The sequence below is a fragment of the Leopardus geoffroyi genome, chromosome B4 (assembly GCF_018350155.1).
Source record: "Leopardus geoffroyi isolate Oge1 chromosome B4, O.geoffroyi_Oge1_pat1.0, whole genome shotgun sequence".
Classification (NCBI taxonomy): Eukaryota; Metazoa; Chordata; class Mammalia; order Carnivora; family Felidae; genus Leopardus; species Leopardus geoffroyi.
Genome location: NC_059341.1, coordinates 98495558 through 98520595, shown reverse-complemented (window position 1 = coordinate 98520595; position 25038 = coordinate 98495558). Strand labels below are relative to the sequence as shown.

At 34.6% G+C, this 25038-nt stretch overlaps 1 non-coding gene across 1 annotated transcript; it reads right to left on the bottom strand.

The window, feature by feature from the left end:
* Positions 1–16234: 16234 nt before the first annotated feature.
* Positions 16235–16371, bottom strand: LOC123592239. The gene has a single exon (XR_006709647.1). It is a non-coding gene; the product is annotated as a U4 spliceosomal RNA (small nuclear RNA).
* Between the last annotated feature and the right edge of the window lie 8667 nt (positions 16372–25038).

The following is a 25038-nucleotide window of genomic DNA, read 5'->3' as shown; positions in this document are numbered from 1 at the left end:
TCTTCAGCTTCCATAAACTCCCTGCTTTTACACTGTCCATGACCAAGCCCCAGGCAGCACCTCCCTCCTGAGTTTATCTCAGATGTGGCTGTGTTTCCAGACCCCTTACTTCTGAGGGACTACGGCTTTGACCTGTCCTGCCCTTCTACAGGAGGGTCTCACCGAGCAATAGTCGGGTGCCGGCTGTACCCAGAAACATTTGTGGGACCGTGCTGCTGCCGATGCCTAGAGACTGCAGCTGAGTGCCAGCCCATCCAAGAAAAAGTTCACGCAGTCATGTAGCAGCAGCATTTCAGAGATTATGGAAAATCACATCACACATCTGGTACAGGCTTCACCCCAATGACCTTGTTCCAGCATCAGCGAATGTGGTGGTTCTCCCGGTCCCCTGAGGCCTTTGCCTGTGGAGTGGCCACACAGCCTCTACCTAATGTCCTCCCAGCAGGGGAACTGCTTCTCCCGTGTGGCCCAAAGACCCCCAGAGTTCACTCTGCTTCTGGGGATTTGCCCTTCTCACCAGAGCACCACCAGGTATTGAGCTGCAGAGTTTCAGACACTGCAGTCCCCCTGTTTATAGTCTTAATGGAATTTAAACCCTCTCCTTTCTCCATTTTAAGTTCAGTCCCTGAGGCTGTTTCCACTTTTCCCCTTTCTCTCCAGCTGCTTTTGGAGGAGGTGCTTTTCCCGTACTCTCACCCTCATCTCCGTCCTCCCTCTGCAAGCAAAAATAGCTCCCTTCTTTCCACGGCTGCTCTCTCCCCAAGTTCACCTCTCTGTGCCATGTACCTGCTGAATTCTGTGGTTGTGCAGATTGTTGTGTTAATCCTCAAATCAGTTTTCTAGGTGCAGGATGGTTTAGTGTTGATCTGGCTATATTTCATGGACATGAGACACAAAAAATACTTCCATGATGTTCCCTAGGAAGAACTTTTAAATTGGATGAACAATTTACCTTTTGATATTAGCTTAGACAGTATTTATTTATTTAAACATTGAATACTAATATATTCACTAATATATGTAAATGATTGGAAAATCTATGAGACACATGATATTTTATGCCTGTGTGAAGAAGAATGATCTTACCAGGAGGTTCAAAGGGGCAGCATTGCAAATTAATACCCATTTCTGATGATACCCTACTGAGTCTACTTCAACCTGGTTTATATATTTACAAACCATATATTGCTTTGTTTGAGAGTTTCTCAGACTACTAGCTGTTTACCAAACCTTTTTTTTCTTCTTCTTCGGCACACATAGATGGCCTCATTTCTCAGACTCATTCGTGGTTAGATGTATCCATGTGACTGAGTTCCCATCAATAGCATAGGAGCAATAATGATGTGTTCCATTTCCGGTTATGGTCAGTTGAAACCTCTTATCCACTCAATCCTTTGTTCTTAATTCTGCTGTCAGGTGCATAGACAGGACAGGAAAGATTTATGTATTTGTGGAGATATACAAAATAGGAGTGTGGGTCACTGAATAAACTCATGGAGGAGAGATGATCTGCCACCCTCTACATTTGTCAGTTATTGTTTTGAGAACAAAGTATAAATTTCTGTTGTGTTAAGGCATTTGTTTGGTTCTGTTTCTATACCACTTTGTTTAACCTAAGTAATGCAATGAGTAACAACCACAATATGGAAAAAATGTCTATATTACAAGGAAGTGCATTAGTATCTAGAAGACTCACAAGAAGAAAATACTTCTCAAATTATATAATGCAAGAACAAAGAACAAATTCAGAATGTTATTTGTATCCTTAATTAATTATTTTTATATATGAGGGAAAAAAGTCATAAGGAATGAAGCAGAGGAGATTAAAAGGTAATAAGATAAGTAAAAGATGACAGTAAGGAAAAATCTACACTGTGGGAAAGTAAGAGAAAATTTGATGCCAAAGACATTGAATCAGTAACCTGGAAGGCAAATAAGAAAATCTCTCCTAGAATGAAGAGAATAAAGGATAAATCATTTCAAATATTGAAAAAGAAGAATGATAAATACCAAGGTTAAATAATGAAGTGAAAAGATACCAATAATTTCTTTACCAGAAGCAAATGACTAAATAACCAAAGATCTCAAGCTAAAGAAATATTGATAAGTGATTGCATGGTTTGTTCAATAAAAGGGATCTATGATACATTTTTGAACAAGAAAGATAAGAGAAACATTATTTATGCAATCTGGAATGGAAAAACAAACAGACAAGCACATGGATACTAATAAATGAAGAAAGTCAGTTGTTCTAATAATGTGGCACAAAGTGCCAGAATTCATGAGACAGTTTCAAAATACTGAGTAGAAAAAGGTATGACCTCAAAATGTCAAGTCTTGCTAAGTAGTTTTTCTTGTGTGGACTCAACACAAAATAAAAATATTCTTAGATACATACTGTTCACTATTAAGGCTTTTTATACCTTTTTATCTAAAATATGACATGTATCTAATGGAGATAAAACAAAGGGAACAGCTGAAGAAGGAGGGCAATAACAATTAAGTAATTAAAAGTAACTGCTAAGAAAAGGTAATAGCAAAATTTTGCAATCATTGTTATAAATCTGTAAAAAAAATAGATGGCATATATTAAATATAAAAATAATGAAAAACAATACCTGTATCTAAAATGACAGATCACTGAGAAAGCTTTTCAGCTGGCTGGGATATAGCAAAACTAAGGCACATTGACTTATTTTGTTACATAGGCTACTGTAAAATAATATTTTTCATCTTAATTTTATCAACCAGAAAAAATATAGGCTAAGGAAAACTTTGTTAAAAAAACTAATATAAATCACAAGGTTGGAGAAGATATGAATGTATATGTATGCATAAAATAAGGAAAGCAAGAAATTTAAAAAGCAAAACATAAATAAGCTGACAAAATAAATGCAAGACAAGCTGTATCAGTTAAAACATCAAATTTGAAAGAGTTTATTAAGATAAAATTCTCACTATGTGGCAAAAAGTAAAATCTATGTGATTTTTAAAGCAGACTTGAAACCAAGTGGCAGTAAAAATATAGGCACATATATATTAGTCAAAGCAAATGGATGACCATTTTACAGAATAAATTACATGGCATTTTCCCTTAAAGAGTTCCATTCAGGTTATTAATAATAGTTGCTTTTAATTAGTACTTATACTATGCCAGACACTAGTCTACAATTTTATAGTGATTATCTCATGTACTTCTCTTTATAAAATACTCTGTGAATTCCATATTGACAATAAATAAAGGAAGCTAATTTTCTCCAAGATCATGTGATTGGGAAATTATGGAACTCAGACTGAAATCCTGGCCAGCAGATTTCAGAGACCAAGATATTAAGTTCCTTGTTCAATACTGTGAATTTTCATACATAGGTAATTATCCAAATTGATATTTCTTGAGGAGATTAGCAGTAGAAATTCCTATGCCACCATGATGGTCTGAAGATATATTTTTACATAAAGAGGTATGTATTAAACTTTGTACTGTACAAACAGATACTTTCTTTTCCAGTGACCACAAAACATTTCAAAAACCAGCAATAGCAATTGCTTAATTCAGTTCAAAATAGTTTAAAACATTGAAGCTGTGCAAGTCCCATTCTTCAACCATAATGCAAGTTTGGAGTCACTGGAAAAATTTTAAATCCACTCATTTGTACAAAAGTAAATTCCTTTTTACATAGAGAAAAAGAGAAAATTAAACAGTAATTTTACACTTTGTCAACATTAATAACCATAATGCTAAATATCAAAACTAATTAATGCATCAAAATAATTTTAAAGGAAAAATACCAAAATTCAATAATGTTCTTATGGGTATAATACATAATTCTTAATTGGTCCACTTACTTCTGAAATGTCTGAAGAGAGGCCTCTGATGGTTGTTTTAGCTACTTTACTCCCTGCTAAGGATTAGAATCTCTAAACAATAAAACACCTTCTTGTTTAGCATTTATTTACAAATATAAAATAATCTCTAAGTCAATTTCTTAAAATATTATATGTGAACGTTAAATCTGAAATATAATATCTACCATTAAAAACAAATCCTTGATTTCCTCCTTTTAGTGCAAAAACAAGCCCAAAAATCTTCTTTAGAGATGCGCATAAATAATTCCTAGTGCACTGTGAACAAGTATAGCTTACACTAAAAATAGAAAAGTGATTCAATCATATTTTGGAAAGTCTATTTAATAAAAGAGGAAGATAATTATTTATGGTAATAAGCAATAAAAATATTTTAAAAACTACATGTCAGGCATTTTCCTAAATGTTGTACATATAATACCTCATCTTCATTACAACTCTACGTGGTAGAGTTTCTCAGATATGAGATACGGAAACTGAAGCCCAGAGTCTATAACTTGTCTGAGAGCACAGCTAGTAAGTACCCAGACACATGCACATGTAGTCTGGATTTGTCTGAATTTGTGCTTGTAACCATACAACATAAAATATTAACAGTACAAAGCTAACATAGAAATTGTAGTTATTTGCATGTCTTCAACCTGAAAAACCATTTAAAGAAGCAAATACTCTCCACAATACTGCTCCTTTTCCAGTTGTAACTTAACCTATTCTAATACTAATTGGAGATACTCAAAACTCTATCTTTCTTGTCACTATTCTCCTAAATGGGGACAATCCCAAGTAAAGTTTATTTATCTGCAGAGCATCTCATGCTTTTGATAAGACTGTCCATCCCTTGACCTACCTGCTGACTGCTTACAGACTAACAGATTAATCTTAAAAAGGAAGGTATAATTAGAATTGATTACCCAGTTTCCCTTAAGAAACCATCAGTACAAATCATTTTATAGACCTTTTTATTTCAGAAACAACTAAAATCCCAAAACTTTTACAATCACCCCAATGGCTCTATACATCCCCTAAATTGGACTCAATGTCCTACAATTTCCTGACTTCCCAAATACAGCTACTGTACCCCTGTCAACAGAAAATCTCTAATATCTTTACAAGTTCTTTCTTAGTAGTTGAATCTAATTCTTAGTGTTTCAAACCCTGTAAATTCTCTACAGCCCCTGATTTTCTTGTAGCATTCTCAAGGGGCCACTGGCTGAGTCATTTGAGATGCCATCTGTGGATGTTGTAGTTTCCCATGGTGACAAGAAGATGACAATGAGACGGTGTTAAAATCTTGAGGGACTGAGGGACATAATGCAGGAAGGTGGATAGACCTCATATGACACGAAAGAGAGGTGTGGGCCCTATAAACCAAAGAGAAAGAAGTGAGGCACTGAGGGAGGAGGCACAGTGATGTGCATCTGCACTGAGGAGGAGGAGATCCTTGGTCACAACCCATGTACAGGGTTATGGAAGGGTTTCCTATCTCCTGGTGCTCATTTTATGCAACAGTGCTGTTGGAGCTTTGTATTTTATATCTTCCAAGTTTCACAAGTAATCACCTTTCTCCCTTCAAGGAAACTGTTTATTTCTTTTATTTGCATGAGAATCCTTTTTTTTTTTTTTTTTTTTGTAATCCATGATAACTTGAAGACATTTTGAAACCTTATATTTAGTTATTATTTTCCTTTATAACTTTTTATAAAAGCATAACACTAATAATTTCCACTAGACTTGTATTAATTCCTTATCCCTTATGTAACCTTCAACAGGTTCACTGATTTAATTCATTAAATATTTATGATTGCTTAGCAGGTGTCAGACACTTGCTAGGTACTGTGAAAATAATGGAAAAACAGACCATGACTGATCCTTCAAATCATGGATTTAATTACACTTAAAAAAGAGTTTTCAGGCAACTTTTATTTGTGAATTACACTCTGGAGCAGAGCCAAGGCAGTGGCATGGCGAGATGAACTTTGTCTAAAATACTAGAGAGAGCAAATTTTTCATATAAAAAACTGAATATTCGGTGCAAATTTTCAGCCTCCTACCATTGCACCTCTAGCTACAGTTGCAAATTTTCCCTAGGTCCTGGTCAACCACAGTCATAGCCAGTGTAGCTGGACTGAAACTAAAAGAAAGCCAACTGAGTCCCCTTAATGTAAGTATGCTTGGGAGAGATTCCTCTTCTCTTTACAATGATGTAGATTGGATGGTGGTAACACAGCTATTTCTTTACAAGTAAAACATGAAAAACTTTCCCATTTTCACTACATTAGAAAATGATGTCCTTTGCTGAAAAATTGCATAACCTATATCTTCCTCAAATGACAAAAATTTATATATTAAAATTTTTATATTAAAAATTTTATATCAAAAATTTATATATTACAATATTCCAGTAAGTTTTCCTAAATAATTGTTAAGATAAGGACCAGAACAAGGACAGAACTTTGTTTTATAATCCTAAATCTAAGGGTGCCTGAATGGCTCAATCGGTTTAGCTTCAGGTCATGATCTCCTGGTTTGTGGGTTTGAGCCCCATGTCTGGCTCTGTGCTGACAGGTCAGAGCCTGGGTTTCGGTTTGGATTCTTTGTCTCCCTCATTCTCTGCCCCTCCTCTACTCATGCTCTGTATCTCTCTCAAAAACAAATATTAAAATTAAAAAATACAATTCATAATCCCAAATTTAATCTTTTGATATTAATTTTTACTACAAAAAAATCCCTTATTGTCTTGCTTCTAGACACAAGTATCATCATGATAATACTTTGAAAGTATGGAGTACTTCTATTTTGGCATCTCTTTCAGACCTCTTACATAATACATTGGGATGGATATTGATTTGGCAGCAATGTTGTCAAAGAATTAGAATACAAGAGTAACCACATCACCTATCAAAGCAGACTATAAGAATCACTGTGAAATTTACAGAATGAAGTTTTATTACTAAATTGATTGCATATTTATCACTAAGTGTGCAACAGTTAGTTCAGGGTTAGGCAATTTATAACACATTAATTTCCAAAGTTTATTTTGTTTTGTTTTAACAAGTTATGGAGACATGATGCAGTAGAGAAGGAGGGAGGGCATTGTTAGAATCTAAACAAGGGTAAGTAGTCCTTTCCAAGCCTTTTCAAATATAACTGAGTGATTTGGGAAAAGGTATTGTACCTCTCTGATCTGTAGTTTTCTTGTTTGTAAAATGGAGAAAATATGCACATTGCAGAATTGCCTGAGAATCAAATGAGACAATATAGATAACTGTACAACACATGTGAAAATACTTTGCATATTTATAAACCTCTACTAATCAAGTGTTGTTATTACTTAAAACTCCAATAAAATTTTAACTCAGTAACAGGTTTACCAATGGTAGATAGATGGTGTGGAAGGTTCAATTGTCAATCCAAATTTTTGCTCCTTAACTATAGGTTTCTCATTTAAATTCTTTTTGGCCAACCGTATGTAGGCAGAAACAATAGAATACCACTTCCGGCTTTAATAAGCATCATGGTTTTCTACTCTGTCTTTTCTGCCACTGCCACCATCATGAGAGAATGCTTTGGTTTGCTTCCTGGCCCAAAGAGCATTAGAGAATTACAGATAACTTCTAGGTTGTGGTCTGAGCGGGGTAGTTACTATAGTGAGCTGAGTACTTAGTGACTAAAATTTTAAGTTCAGTCCACATCTCTGCCACTGCTTGATTCAACAATTTGTGACACATTATTTAAAAACCATGAGCTAGGCTTTTTTCATGTATAAGAGTAAAACAATTAATACAACTTTTACAAAAGCTATATACCAATCTTTATACAGACTACAAAACACCTCCAAATCGATTATCTCATTGGCAGATTACAATCTTTAGTAATTACAATCTTTAGTAATCTGCCAATGAGATCATCAACTTAAAGTTACTTTATACTAGGAATTGTTTCATAGATATAATGCAGCTTTGTTATTTTGTTATCATGTAAGCATATTTTAACCTCCATCTTTTCAAAGAGTAAGGGTAAGGAATAAAGAAGTAGTACTATATAATGGAATTGAAACAAAATTGGTTAATGGCTTCTGATTATACCTGCAATAAAATCTAAACTCCCTACCTAACTTACAGATTTTTACATAATGAGACCCTAGCCTTCTCTATTTTTCAATTTATAATGGTTCTCTCTTGCTCACTACCCTCTAGCAAAACTAGTCTTCTCCAGGAAGTCTAAATTATGCTGATTTTATTCCTGCCTTAGGAGCTTGTACTAGCATTTCTTTTATCTTTATGGGGTGGATCCTGGTCGTGTAGACATTAAGCCTTCCATAATCACCTCATCTAAAATAGCACCCAACAACTCTATCAAACCACCTAACTTTAATCTTTCATAGAATACTCATAACCACCTGTTATTTTCTTGTATTTTCATTTCTTTTTCTTTATTTATTGTTAACCTCATGCCCCGAGAATTAATCTCCGTGAGTGCAGGAACTTTGCCTTTGCTCTTCGTCATAGTATTCCTAGTACTTAGAAGGGTGTCTGGCAAAGAATTGGTTCTTAACATATGTGTGTTAAATAATCAGAGAGAATGTCGAAGCTGGACATTTCTTTTGATGCTGGGGAATAGTTTCAGAGAGGTTCACTGTTTGTCCAAGACATACAGCCAGTTTATTGGCTCTGGGTTCTACTGCCTCTCTACTTCATCATTCTAATTAGGACTAACTCTTATTGGTTTTTTTTTTTATCACAATTCACAATTTTATGTTCAAACTTACTTCAAGCAACATAAATCTACTATATTTCTATAAAGTTGAGAAATATTTCCAGAGTTGTAAGAAAAGAGCAGGCATCCTGCTGACCAAATAAAAAGAAATGCTGACAAGTTGATCTGGATCAATCATCCCCTCAAGTAACAGAAGCAAAAAGCATATGTATAAAAGAAATACTTTCAATCAGAAGAATCCTGAAGGCACCTAAAACTCCAGATGGAGAAGTGACATTGGAAGAGGTTAGATCAAAAGCCTTATTGATTTTTATGATTACAAAGTGTTGTTTCTTGTAGTTTCAACACAGGCACTAAAAAAGTGAACAAAGAATGGTCACAGTTTCTGATGGATATTTAAAGACAAGACAAAAGTCCATACAAAAAAATTATTGACTAAAAAGACTAAGAAAAACAGTCATCTGTCATGTTAGAAAGAACCAAGAGCAAGTACTTATCCACTCACTTTGTGAGAGAAAAAAGGGAAGGTTATCAATTGTTAAAACATTTTAAGTTAAATCTGGTAAGAGTATCAAACATTTACGTAGCATTTAATAGTTTATAAAACTATGTTATTTTCATTCTCAACTTTAATACTCAATCCTTTGTAAAAGATATTTTTAATTTCCCTCTTAAGGATGGGTGTAGTCCCTTCAACTCTGATATATAAAGAGTTTGGAAGTTATCATACCTGGTGTTAAAACAAGAAAAAGCTGGGGGCGCCTGGGTGGCTCAGTTGATTAAGAATCCAATTTCAACTCAGGTCATGATCCCGTGGTTTGTGGGGTCAAGCCCTGCATGGGGCTCTGCACTGACAGTTCAGAGCCTGGAGCCTGCTTCAGATTCTGTGTTTCCTTCTCTCTCTGCCTTTACCCCGCTAGTGCTCTGTCTCTCTCTGTCTCTCAAAAATGAATAAAAATGTTTAAAAATTTTTTTAAAAAAGTTGGACAAACACACAAACAAAAATCAATGATTTTTCTTTGACCCCCTGATATGTAAAGAGTATGGAAGTTACTTATCACTCCTGGTGTTAAAACAAGAAAAAGCTGGACAAACACACAAATAAAAATCAGTGACTTTTCTTGGACCCATTAGAGAACTGAAGTCACAGGGCAAACAGCCACCATGAAATCTGGATGGACAAGGTCCATCCACAGAGATATAAAATCTAAGATTTGCTTACCTGGAACAGAAGCTGCTGGGCACCATATACTGGAAGGAACAGTAAAAAATTACTTCATTATTATTTTTTTACTAATTCTTAAAGGCTGAGTATCGACTAGAGCTGCAGCCATTGTGGGGCTCCACACTTTCATTTGCTTTCCCTCTAGGAACTCTAGGTTTTCACGGCCAGGATTTAAGAATGATCCTCCTTGTGGCCATGGCAGAGGAAAGATAAGAGTGACCTCTGTGGAGCCCTCTCAGATCCTCCTTGATAAAGGCCTACTCTCCAGGGGAAAGGATATTACCAATGGCCAATATTGGGCCCTTATTCCAGCTAGGGTAAAGGCACACCATCTCACTTTAGCCTGCTATAGCCTTAACTAAGGAGAAAAAAATATCCAAGTTAACACAGGTAGACATTGGAGCAAATATATTGGAATGTTACAGCAAAGGAGAGTAGTGATGAGAAGAAAAATCTAGACTCCTTTAAAGGAGGCAGAAACACTTGTAAAGTCTCTACTCCTGAAACACAGGCACAATAAGAGACTATGATGTAATCGGAAGATCTCCTTCTCCCCACCCTTTACCACCATACCAACAACATAATAGTAATGGATTACAGCTACAAGATACAGGCCCTCCTAGAAGCAGTATAAAACAAAGCCCCAAAGCCAGGAAGGGAGACCAAAATAAGGACACTAGAGAAAATTGAAGTCTCTGATGCCTATAATTACAACAAACATTGGACACATCCCAACTCTTAGCCAGATTAACATAAACCTTCATATTGCAGGTCTATTCACCAATGCCTGTTACCCAATCCAGGTCCAGCTTTCTTTTTTTTTTTTTTTTAATTTTTTTTAATGTTTATTTATTTTTGAGACAGAAAGAGACAGAGCATGAATGGGGGAGGGGCAGAGAGAGAGGGAGACACAGAATCAGAAGCAGGCTCCAGGCTCTGAGCCATCAGCCCATAGCCTGACGCGGGGCTCGAACTCGCAAACCGTGAGATCGTGACCTGAGCTGAAGTCAGACGCTCAACCGACTGAGCCACCCAGGCGCCCCAAGGTCCAGCTTTCAACAACAAAAATTGCAAAACATGTCAAAAAGCAAGAGACAACAAAGTTTGAAGAGGCAAAGCAATCATTGGGACCAGATTCAGATATGACACGGATGTTGTAATAATAATTAGACAAGGAATTTAAAATAGTTATGATTAGTAGGTTAAGGCTCTAATGGGCAAAGTAGACAACATGTATGACCAGATGGATAATGTAAGCAAAAAGGTGGAAAAGATAAGAACTTACCAAAATGAAATTTGAAATATTAAAAACATAGCAATAGAAATGAATAATGCTTTTGACAGTTTCATCAGTTAATGCAACAGAGCTGAGGAAAGAATGAAGGAGCTCAAAGATAGGTGAATAGGAACTTCCCAACCTGAAACAAGGAAAAAAAAAGATTAAAAAAAGAACCATTAAATAACCTGAACTATCATGCATAAGTAAGTAACTAGGTTTTAACCTCAGTTTCTCAGTAATCAAATTCTACTACCTGCTTTTGCCTTTATTTATTTTAGCATGATAAGTCTCATTACCTATCAAAAATAAACACAATGGGTTATAATATTTGAAAGAATAATTTACCCAAACATTAGTTAACTGGCCATTATTAAAAATAAATCCATGGTTTCACCAGCATAGAGATTCTAAATTATTAGTGACATAAATAGTAAGAAATTTAATTTGATTCGTATTTTCTCAGATTTGCGTCAGTATAAATTTTATTAACCAAGAAATTACCAAAACCAAGAGAATGCCTAGCTCATGGAAGTCCCTGCATGAATATCTGTTTAACAAATTAATGTAACTGTGCAAAAAGTGAAGAAAATAACCAAAGCCATTATTTAGCTAATTATTTTTTTCTCATTTTAATTTCACTCAAGAAATACTTTATACCTGCTTTGAAACAGAGGTTCTGCTCTTTGCTAATTACAAAAATTATGACACAGATAAAAGGTCATGATACCTGCCCGTGAATTGGGTATAGTCAAGTAAAAAGGGGGGGAGGCAGTAATTGAGTGGCTGGTGATATTGTCCTTTAAGGTACATAGTAAGGCAGTTTCTGAAATAAGGGAGGAAAAAACCCCTGAAAACTGAAGCCAACTATATTATTGTTGTAGTGACCCTAGTAAGAACAGGTAGCAATACACAAGGAGGAAATATCCTTCTCCATGTTCTAGCTTCTCAGTTTCCTTTGAAAACCTTCTATTTATGAAATCTACCAGGAATCCAACTGGCAAAGGAGAAATGGCATTTGTTGCATCCCAATTCCTATCACAAAATAAAGGATAGGTTTGGAACTGAGACATGATAGCTTAAAAGCTAGCACAGTCCACCCCTTTAATGACTATTTAGCATCTACACATTCCCTTCTTTTACATTTGGCATTAAAAACAAAACAAAACAAAAATGCTTGCTCTTAACCACATGTAACTACTCTTCATACAAAGACGCTGTTTCCCTCTCTCAAAGTATACACTCATCATATCCATCTCTGTTTGACATGTGTGGCATCCATCTCTAAAAACAGTAACTGCTCCTTAGAAACACTAAGAGTCCTACTTTTAGTAACCTAAGTGCTAAATTATAAAATTAGACACAAACAACACTTATACAAAAGAAGTTATAGTCTATTATCCATTTTTCTTCCATTAGAACTTCAGCTGATCACAATCTACTCCTCATGGAGTGATTTATATCTTTATTACTGTATATTTTGAATATTCAGTGGTTTGGCTTTTTATGCAACTCTAATATTTGATATAGAAATAGTAAGAGGTGTCTAAGAGAATACCCTGTATTTCAAACCTTGGTTTTTCTTCTTGCATATATTGAGTGGTTATGAGGAGATGTATATTCAATTAGATGGCATTTGCTTCTTAATTTTTCTCACTCTAGTTCAATAGTTACAAAGTTAGGCTTAGAGAAAACAAAAAAAAAATATATTTTTAAGCCAATTAGTATCATATGATATGGTAGGGAAAAAAATCAAGTAAAAATCCTTCCTCTTGCTAATCAAATACAGCAACTTCTTTTCTTATATTTATTGAAATGCTATTTGTTTACATAAACCAAGACCATTTTACACCTTTTCTACTTCTGTTCCAGGAAAGTAAGCACAAAAGTGCTGACACAATCTTTTTCTTTTTCTTCTTTTCAAACATGCTTTTATGTGACAGGTCAAGACTCTAGGTTATAGAACATGATTCCAAAGAAATGAAAAAATGAACTATATTCAATATAGTGGCCTCTTGAGGCTTTCAGAATTAAGGTCAACCCAAAATCCCATCTGTACTTATTACCTCCATCACCCGTTGTTAAAACAAGCCCACAGTTGGCTTGCTTCTCTTCTTCACTGCCCCAGGGAGATTGCTGTCACTGCACTTTCTATTCCCTCCCTCCACACATAGCATTATGACTTTGAGGTCCTAAAAGGAGATGATTTACTCCCCCTCAACACCCTAGAAAATTGTGACAGGCTATACTGTTGGAGCCAATCTCGGAGAACAAAGGTCCATCATGTGTTCTGGCTTCCTCTGCACCATGCAATGGTTAATCACCATAAACAAGATGAGTGGCAACCCACACAGAGTAGTCATGTGAACATGCAAGGAGAAAAATTAACTAAAAACACACCTAAGGGCAAAAATTAAATATATGTATTTTTGACATTATATCTTCTAAATGCCTGGTAAGTGTCCTGGTAAGATGTATGGATTCAATGAATAGTTATTGATAATAGTTGTGCTGAAATATTGTAGAGTGAAGCTACTGAATTAATCTTTTCTAATAATCTTTCTTTTATGTGTGGCAGGTTAGTGGGAAGGGAGAGCTGAGCTGTAAAATCATGCAATTCTATGATGATCTGTGATATCCACACTAAAACTCACATATATTCAAACCCTCCAAATTATACCTAGTGTCAATTTACTCCATATTTTTTTTCATATTGGAAACAAGTCATATAAAAAAGAATTATGAAAAATGTGTACCTTTTATCTATGATTGCGTTTTCAAAATTCTTTCCCATAAAAATTATACCCAGTGATATCAGCTTAGGTTCATGGAGAAGAAAACATTCTGTCATCCATAAACATTTTGATTTTTTTAATGCAAATTGATAATCATATATGAAGTGAGAATTCACACATTTCTCATAAAGACTTTAAATGATAACAGCTTTGTGTTGATTGCCTTAAGAATAAGGAAGTATGAAAGTAGTTCAGAGAGCATATCAGTTGCTTTCTTATTCTTTCTCAAATAGCCTGATTGAAGACCTCTTTCAAGAAATTTACTCCAATTAGTGGAAAAGAAAGTGCACATTAACTGATGTATCAAGATAGCCACTTTTTTATTTTTCTAAAGGGAATTTATCTGATAAAATTATAACTATATATATCCTCATGATACATCTGTCTCAGTACCATTTTCATGCCCACCCAGCTTGGTGTTTTCTTTCATTTCCACGTGTAAATGCCGTCTATTTTTTTAATCTTCCGTAAACATTCAATAAGGTAACTTTTTAATAGAAGTCTGTTAAATTAAATTTGTTCATAATTTTGGATAATAATCATTGTTGCTTTTCACCAAACATTTCTGGTTTTCCTTCGAATAGAATTGCAATTTCCTGTCCCCATATAATTTGGGGATGATGTAATGAAGCAAAAGTGACTTGTGTTACTCCTGGGAAGGGGCTTTAAGAACCAATGCATGAATATGTGGTTCTGTGCTTCCCTTTTCCTAGATGCAGTCTCTTCTCGCTTAGGTCCTTTTATACATATAGATAGAAAAATGTCCTGCCAGCCCATTGTGGGAACAAATAATTAGCAGAAAATAAATTTTAGTTGTATTTAGACACAGAAATCTGAAGGCTAGTTTTTTTTTTCTAAAGTATAACCTATAAAGTAAATTATCCTTACAGTCACATGTAAAAATCCTATTTTCTTGTTTTCTTTGGAAAATGTTGACACAAACGGGTTGCCGCCATTTCTATACTATGTGCTTTAAGCTTTGGTCAGTGAATGAGTATAAGGGATAAGCAAGAAATGAAGGGACAAAGAGGTGGAGTGGGATAAGAGAAAGGAGAGATACTGGGGATGTCTATATATAGAAGTAGTGTATTATTTTAACAACTACAGTAAAGTTAGTAAGAGCTTATGTGATCTACTGTAATTTTGATGACTAAAAAAGCCTAATATAATATTCAGCTATCAACTCTAACGTTCCTTCATCCCCTAACACTTTCTTCTTATGTGCCTCTTGCCACTGTGGGCAGTTTTGAACATTTTTAAAATTCTTCCATCTAATGACAGTGAGAGATTAGATTCAGAAACACTTTACCTGGTACATCCATCTCAGGCTTCCCAACCAAATGTGTTTTTTAAGTGTTTATAAGGCTATCAGACATAAGGAATGCAGCATCTTCTCAGGAGAAAGGATGTTTATTTTGGATTTTATACCAGCTTCCATTCTCCCAGAGGGAGAGAAGGAGAGAATTTACTAGATTATAACAAATATTAAAGCAATGCCAATAGGAGAAAAGAGTCAAGTTAAAGAGACCTTGGCTCAAGCTGAATTTAGCATAGATTTGACAGACTTAAGAAACAGGGGACTAGCAACCAAATAAACCAAGGACTATGAAGACTATTACACATGGTTCTTGCTTTAACATAGCTGATTCCCCAGCATCCTTCTTCTTCTCCCTCTAGCCTTCTGTCAGGTCTGCTGCTGCTAAAAGGCCACAGGAATGGCTCTTCTTGCCTAACTTCTTCACCTCTTGATTCTGTCACGACAAGCTGCCCATTTAGTTTCTAGTTCTTTTCCTTAAGATATTGGTTTTAGTTTTCTAACTCACTGAGTAAATAAGTTATTGATTGAAATAAATATTAAACCATATTGTTCTTAAGATGAAAGGCAGTAAATCATGAAGGTCAAAGAGCAGTCTCTTAACTGTATTTACAACTATATTGGATGCCAGCCTTACCACTTAAAAAACTCTGTACTTTGGCAGAGCTTCAGCTTTTTAAGTTTCAGTTAAATCATCTTTAGGATGATGATGAAACTAATAATGGTATTAATAGTATTGATTGCATATATTTTGTCAGTAATAGGTAAGATATTACATGTATAACTATGGTTGTCAGATAAAACAGTTAATGGCTGTTAAATTTGAATTTCAAATAAATAACAAATAAAATTTTAGTATAAATATGTCCCAAATATTTGAACATATTTTTATTTGCTAAATTTGGGAATGATATATATAACCTCAACACATTTTGTGATATATGATGTTAGCAAAATGATAACAGCTATTATTATTGTTATTTTTATTATTACTATATTTTTGATGTCAATCCTTCGGAGTGTTCTTTGAGTTTTATGTTTTGAAACAACTATTTTTCAGCATTACCAGAAAGATAACCAACTGCACTCTTCCAAGGCAAAATTAGGAAAAGTTTTCAATTAGCAATAATCGCGCCTCGGATAAACCTCATTGGCTACGATACTGCCACTGCGCAAAGCTTGGCAAAATTAAATGTCGTTTCTTTCCACCTTTGTCTTTCCTACCTATATGTTCTTTGTAGTTCCCTCAGAGGCTGTCTTCTTCATTTAATACCATCTGTGGCAGATCAACTTTTAATGTGCCCCCATGACCCTGCGCCCTAGCATTCAAGCCCTCATATGTTTCCTCTGCTTTTGAATGTGCTGGGACCCATGACTTTCTTCTAACCTATTGAATATGGTAGAGATGATAAAATGTATGTAATAATGTGTATGTGATTGTGTGATTATATTACATAAAATTGTAATGCTCACCTTGCTGGGGTCTCTCCTTCCTACTGGCTTTGAGGAGTATGTTGAAGCTCCCTATATTGCAAGGAACTGTGGGAAATTTCTAGGACGTGGGGATACTCTCTAGGGAGAAATCATCAAGAAACAAAGACCTCAATCTTATAACCACATGGAACGGAGTTCCATCAGGAACCTGTTTATTCTTCCTTGGTTCTTTCCCATTTAAGCATCACATGGGACTGTAGGCCTGGCCAGCATCTTGATTGCAGCCTTGTGTCTTCTTAAGCAGAAGACCAGCTAAGCCATCCCCAGATTTCTGATTCCTAGAAACTGTGAGGTATTATATATGTGTTGTTTCTAGCCACTAAATTTATAGTAATTACTACTCCCCAGTAATAGATAACTAGATAGCAATATACCATCTTCCACTTACTTTATGGCTGCCTCATCTGAAAGACCATACTTGAATGCCAACTTGAATGCCTTGGTGATGTTTTATGTAAAACAAGGAATAGATAGCATCTGAAATACATTATTCTAGCATTTATTCCATCAATTTTTGTTTGTTTTTGTGTTCACATATTATCTCATCTATAAAATAGGAATGCTAGCATATATTTTGCTGAGCATTGTGAAATGTGGCTATTTAACATTGCCCAGCAATCAATAAATGACAATGCCTTTCTATATCTTAATATGAAATCCTTGAGGATAGGGACTTCTGTTATGCTTGTCTTAGCTCATGGCATGTATTAGGTTCTTAAACTATACAACTTTAATGAGAAGTAAATCGCATTGGTCAATAACTTACTTGGTAAGCTGACTGAGTGGCTCAGTCAGTTAAGCATTTGACTCTTGATTTTGGCTCAGGTCATGATCTCACAGTTCGTAGGGTCAAGCCCCGCATAGGACTCCTTGCTGACAATACAGAGCTTGCCTGGGATTCTCTCTCTCCCTCTATCTTTTTCCCTCCCCACCTCTCTCTGTCTCTCAAAATAAATAAATAAAGTTTTTAATAAAAAGTTCATATTTTACCAAATATTTTCAGTTTTCCTAGTCATGCATAACCTAATCATGAATGTGTAAGAAATAGGGACTTTTATATGGGCGGAGGGTGGGGTTGAGGGAATGTGAAACATATTGCAAACTCCAGATCTTTGGCCATTTTATAAATATATTTCAGTAGTATATATATTAAACTGAAAAAATATATGAGCTTATACAGTAGGCTAAAATTTTCTTTATATTACTATCCACATGAATGAAGAGTGAAATACATAAACATCTTTTGTTTTGTTTTGTTTTGTTTTGTTTTGTTTTGTTTTGTTTGCAAGCTTGATCCTGCACAAAATATATCAGTAGAAAGGAAATGGGTTAAAAGTGTCATGCTTTCTGAACTCTGTCCTTGAATTTCTTCATTTCATTCATTGAAATCCTCAGTAGCTGAATTTGAATAAGTGCTAATTTTTAGTTGGAGGTTAATTGGGAATTTATGGTTTGTAGTTGTGGGGAAAACAACAACAAAAAAAATAAAAATATAATGAAAGGGGTGAGAAGGATTGAATAGTAAATATTACAAAACAACAAATATATAAAAGTTATAGAGACTCCAACTTCAATAAAATGAGTCATAAAATAAAATTCAAAGTGACATAAATCACCATTATTAAATACCTCATTGGGGGGCGCCTGTGTGGCTCAGTCGGTTGGGCGTCCGACTTCAGCTCAGGTCACGATCTCACTGTCTGTGGGTTCGAGCCCCACGTCGGGCTCTGGGCTGATGGCTCAGAGCCTGGAGCCTGCTTGGGATTCTGTGTCTCCCTCTCTCTCTGCCCCTCCCCCATTCATGCTCTGTCTCTCTCTGTCTCAAAAGTAAATAAAAATGTTTAAAAAATTAAAAAAAAAAATAAATAAATACCTCATTGGTAATATGATTAAGCATCATATTTTTTGGTCCCTAGTTAAAAATTCTTTCCAGTCTAGAAACATTACCATCTTTAATAGCCAAGGCTTTGACTATGATAAATGCAATTTTGACACCATATTTTAACAGGTGGCTTGGGATAGTAATCCTTGAGATGAAGTAGTTTATCTCTACTGCTGTTTTTCTTATCATTCTTTTTTAAATGAGCTAAATTATTCATAGCCATTCTGATCAGTTTCTTTTTTTTCCCCTTCAATGCAATCATCAAGTAGATTATGTGTACTGCCATTCCAATTTTATTAGGTTCATTTTGTATGACTCTGAATTTTTGGTTCAAATTCTTTTATTGAAATCAGCAGCCTTATCATTTCATTTCATTCAAGAATAGAAAGACTGTCATTTTACAGAGTTGGCAGCTTTTCTGCTTCAGAGATTCTGTAATTTAGTTGGCTACTCTAATGGGGTTATATTTCATGTATGCTGAATACACCCTTTATGCTTGTGTTACTCCTTAGAGAACTCACAGACAAAATAAAGTAGTTTATTGCATAAGAGATGGCAATTGCATTGACCATTAACCTCAATAACTTGCAAAGGCTATAGAGAAGCTTATAAAACACTTTGTAGTCAAGTTTAAAGTGGTACAAGATGTTTGCTCAAGCTGAAGCACTGATATATAAAGGAAAGTCTTATATTCTCCCTTCTAGTGAGCAGATCTGTCATTTCAAACTGAAGTGTATTCTGTATGTGTGCATAGGAAAGGGAAAAGTTTGCTGCCAAGAGTTACCTAAGGGATTTTGGCTCATACATTCAACTGCAATGTATGTAGACAATATTAATTTACATAATGCAATATTGTATCAGATTTTCAGAGTTCTAATTAAGATGCAAATAAATTTTATACACATAGTAAATTCCTTCTGTTGAGTTTAATGCAACTATATTAATAATGCACAGATACATGCATTCTTTATGTAAGTGGAAAATCAGATAATTATAACGAAATAAATATACCATTTCAACTTGTTCAGTAAAAAATAAGAAACAATTTAAACTATAATTTCTTTAGACCACTAATGCCCATTTAATTTCTGCTTTGTAAGCAAAGGCACATATTAGGTTCCAAATGTTTGATAAGAAAAAATAATTGAAATTATAATGTTTTAATTATACCATTTTCTGAGTATAGTACATGTGGATATTACCCAGTATTTACATTTGGAGTTATGTTAAAATAGCTTTAAAGCAAAACCTAAATAAGACTTTAAATAATGATTTACATATAAGCCATTAGAAAAAATAAATGTAATAAGAAATAAGTAGTTTATAAATGAAGACTGTTAGCTAAAATAAAACAAGAAACCATGAACTTTCAAATGCACATTATGTCACATTTCTATATTATTTTACTTTATGGATCAGGTTATGCCCCCAAAATAGGAACTGGGTAACTGAATAGGCTTTTCGCAAACATTTGGATTCCCTTATGTTCAAAAGGCATAGAACCATTCATATAATAGAAAATTTATACTACTCTTTAGGAGAAAATTTTGAATTTGGCAATAAACAAAATATAAAGTATCAAAAGGGGAAGTAAAGAAATAAATAATCGGTCTTTCATGCTCTCTTAATGTATAAGTCTCACATCTAAATTACTGCAAAAATCTGAATAAGATGTGACATACACTGAAAGAGCAAGAAATCAAAATGAAAAAGTAAGGTTATAGCTGCCTTAAGGACGTTTTAAAAAGAGCCTTGGTTTTTAAAGGCTGCTTTTAAGAAAAAAGCCTTGGTTTTAAAAAGCTGCTTTGTGAATAAAGGACAAGACTTTGAACCCAACAAAGATTTCAAGTTTAGAATTCAGAACTCCGCAGGAAGTTAATTTGCTCAAAGGTCTCTATCATAGATGAATGGGTAGGCTCTAAGATCCACTCAATTATCAAAAAGGTAGACTATAAGGTCCACTCAGTTATCAAAAAGGTGATAGCAAGAAAAAAAAAAAAAAAAAAAGAAGTGTTTGCCCCAGCCTTACCTCTATATAGAAAAAAAAAAAAAAGGCAGTTCCTGTGAGACATAATCCTCCTTGATGTGGCTTTGAAGATTTAATGTGTACTATCAGTATTGCAGAGGGAAATCCCAAGCAAAAGAAATAATTAATGTATATTAATATCCATTGAAAGATAAGCTCTATGGTGACAAGATTTTTTGATGTTGTGGTTATTGGTATTTATTGATATATCCCCACAATATAAAACATCCCTGCCACATGGCAGGCACTCATCAAATATTTGATGAATAAATGAATGAATTTAGCTACAAGTTAGAAAGACAGAGATTAGAAAGCTGAACATATTTTTAGAAGAACACAGTCATAATAAAACCTCTTATGATTCTCCCAGAGAAACTAGCAAGAAATATGTTTAAATCTAAAAATTAAAACAAAGATAATTTGCCAGTATCCAGGATTAATTTTTTTTAATGTTGGATAATAGAATTATTAGATAATAAAAAAATAAGCATGGTTGAAATGTTTAAAATTATGAAATATGGAAACAAAATGTAAGAAAGAAATATCTAAAGAAAGGAAAATTACAAAACATGTTCTAGAGACTAAAACATATACTCTTTGCAATCGAGACTAGAAATAGCTCACGTAATGATCATTTTGAACATTACTCTTCCTGAGAACAAGGAAGCAAGCTTGACAAAAGACTAAAAAGTTGTCAGTAGGAAAGTATTATAGATCTGGCATATCAGTGAAAAATTAAAGGCCACCTTGAGTTCAAGATCAGACCTGTAAACATTTTGGAAGTCATTACTTCCACTCTTACAATAAAAGCTGAAATATTGAAAATTAATGATTTTATTGGACCCACCATATTATAGCACTCTCAGGGCAAACAACCACCCCTGAAATCTCTAGAATGAAGCAAATCAAGAGTAATAGCAGAGATTGCTTTACTTATAACAGAAACCACTGAAGCTATAAACGGATAGGAAATTATATGATAATTGGACAGCGTGTTGGAGGCTGAATATACATCAACATGAGATCAAGAATTCTTGGAGATCTTAGCTTTTGGGAGGGGTGGTAAATTTCCTGGGTTCTTCTTCTAAGAACTCTACCATATTCTCATGGTGAGTGGTAGACAAAGATCCCCTTAGTCCTGTCAGGAAAAGGGGAAGATTAACTATTATGAACTGTGCCTGAGTATCTCCAAAAGAAAGCCTACTATTCAGAGTAAGACCTTTGTAGTGTCAGTTTCCATGTGTGCAAGGTGGATTTCTCCTACTCCTACCCTCTCTGGACTTTCTATCTCACCTAAGGTTGGGTAAGTGGAAGCTACAAAACATTTGTGAAAGAGTCATAGTCCAGCTACTCAGGTTCCCTAGAAAAGTGAGATTTCCTTAGATTAAATGCTTCCCTTCCCACACAGTTTACCACCACTCTAACAGGGTTCTAGTAATAAAAATGGATTGCAGATGAAATGACACAAACGCTCTGAGCAGGGAGATGTAGAAGGTCAGAATCTCAAAAGGAAAGAAAAAACAAATACCCCAGAAAAATTTAAACCTATTGTTCTTACAGTTACAGTAAACATTGAATGCAGCCCAGTTCCTAATCAGATTAATATAAATCCTCACATTTAAGACCTACCTCACTTCTTATTACCCAGTACATCATGTCAAGCTTTCAGCAGTAACAAGCAAGCAAGCAAGCAAACAAACAAACAAACCTACAAAGAATTCTAAAAGCCACGGAAACACACACACACACACACACACACACACAGCCTGAAGAGACAAAGCAAGATTCACAACCAGATACATATGTAATAAAAATGTTAGAATTATCTGACAGGACATTTAAACTAACTATAACTACTATGTTAAGGGCCTTGATAGCAAAAATAGACAATATGCAAGAACTGACCTATAATATAAGCAGGGAGATGGAAACTCTAAGAATCAAAAACGTTATAACAAATGAAAAATGCCTTTTGAAAGTGTGCTAGTTTCCTCAGGCTGCCATAACAAATTGGTAAAACCATTGCTAAAACAGAAATTTATTTTCTCACAGTTCAGGAGGCCAGATGTCCCCCTAAACAAAATCAAGATTCAGGAATGTTGGTTCCTTTTTGGAGACTGAGGAAGGAACTGCCTTATGCCTCCCTCCTAGGTTTTGGAGGTTGCTAGAAATGTTCGGGATCTCTTAGCTTGTAGGCATAGCTCTCTATTCCTTGCCTCAGTCTTCACACGTTCTTATTCTCTGTATGTCCCCATGTGTCTTTTTCTCTCTTATAAGGCCATTCTCATTGGATTTAGGGCCCACTCTAATCCAATACCACCTCATCTCCATCTTTATCTTAATTACATGTGCAAAGACCTATTTCCATATAAGATCACATCCTGAGGTTCCAGTTTGAAATGATAAGAATCGCTTCGGCTCAGGTCATGATCTTGCGGTTCGTGAGTTCGAGCCCCGCGTCGGGCTCTGTGCTGACAGCTCAGAGCCTGGAGCCTGTTTCAGATTCTGTGTCTCCCTCTCTCTCTCTCTGACCCTCCCCCGTACATGCTCTGTCTCTCTCTGTCTCAAAAATAAATAAACATTAAAAAAATAATAAATGAAATGATAAGAATCACATTGGACCTCTCTTCAAAAATCATAGCAAGCAAAAAGTGAATGGAATGAAAAATCTAATGTGTTGGAAGACAGAAATCTTCAATAAATGATTCTATATTCACCAACATTATCCTTCAAAGGTGAAGTTTTCCAGATAAGCAAAAACTGAGGTAATTCAGTATAAGTAGACGTACCATGCAAGAAGTGTTAAAATAAGTTCTTCAAGGATAGGAAAAATAATATATGTAAGAAACTAACAAAAAATAGCTAGATTATCTCTTTATATTGGAGGTTAAACAATACATTTCCATATAGCACAGGAATTAACTCTGAAGGGAAATTAAAAATTACTTTCAACTAAGTGGAATGAAAATATGATTTATCAAAATTTGTGAGATTCAGAGAAAGGCATGCTTAGAAAGAAATTTAGACCATTAAACAAATGTATGTTATGTCATACATTTGTAAGTATTGTATAAATACTCACATAAATAAATATATAAAGAAGGAGAAAGGGAAAAATAGACAATAAATAAATGAAATTGAAAACAGGAAAACAAAGGGGAAAAATAAAATGAAAGCCACTATCAAAACCCAAATAAGGAGAAGCAAGAAATCCAAATAGGCTTATAGGTATTAAGGTTATTGATATAATAATTAGTAAATTAAAAAAAAATACCAGGTCCAGATGTTTTCACTAGTCAATTATTTCAAATTTTTATTTTTTTCTACTTTTTTCTAATGTTTACTTTTTATTTTGAGAGAAAGAGAGAGAGCAAGCACACATGCACAGCAGGGGAGGGTCAGAGAGAGAGGGAGACAGAGGATCCAAGCAGGCCCTACCTGACAGCAGAGAGCCCAGTGCAGGGCTCGAACTCATGAACTGGAGATCATGACCTGAGCTGAAATCGGATGCTTAATTCACTGAGCCATCTAGGCATCCCAATTATTTCAAAGTTTTAAGAAAAACAATTTCAATTCTCCACAATTTTTTTTTTCAGAAAATAGTACTAGAAAATATTTCCTAACTCCCTAAATGAGGCCACCATAACCCTAATGCCAAAAACAGATAAAAGCATTACAAGAAAGGAAATACAGATCATACAGTACTCAAGGCAGTGTGGTACTGTTGAAAGAATTGACTCACAGATCAATGGAACACAAAAGTTCCTGCATATAGACTCACACTTTTATGGTCAACTGATCTTTGTCAAGGGAGCAAAGGCAATAACGATTGAAAAAGAAGCCTTTTCTTTGTTAGAAGAATTAGATCCATACACAAAAAATGTGAACCTAGTTACATGCCTCACACCTCTTATCAAAATTAACTCTAATTGTACCATGGACCTAAATGTAAAACACAAAACTATAAATTCCCAGAAAGAAACATGAGAAAACCTATATAGCTTTAATATGGGTTTTGGTGATGAATTTTAGACAAGCAAAATTCATGACAGAAAAAAAAATTGATGTTTGTCTTTATTCAAATTAAAAACTGGTATAGGAAAGATACCTCTAAGATAATCAAAAGACATGACTGGCAGAAAATATTTGCAAAACATATACCTGATAAGGCATTTCTCTCCAAAAGTTCAAATATTTCTTAAAACAAACAAACCAAAACAAGAAAAGGAAGTAAATAATCTTATATAAATGAGCATGATATTTAATAGATACCTCATCTAAAAAGGTATACATTTAGAAAAATATGCATATGAAAATAAAATCACGATTATTTGTTCTTAGAAAATTGCAAATTAAAACAGTAAGATATCACTACACACTTATTAGAATAGCTACATCTAAAAAAATGATAATACTAATATCAGTGAAGGACTCTCTGGCAACAG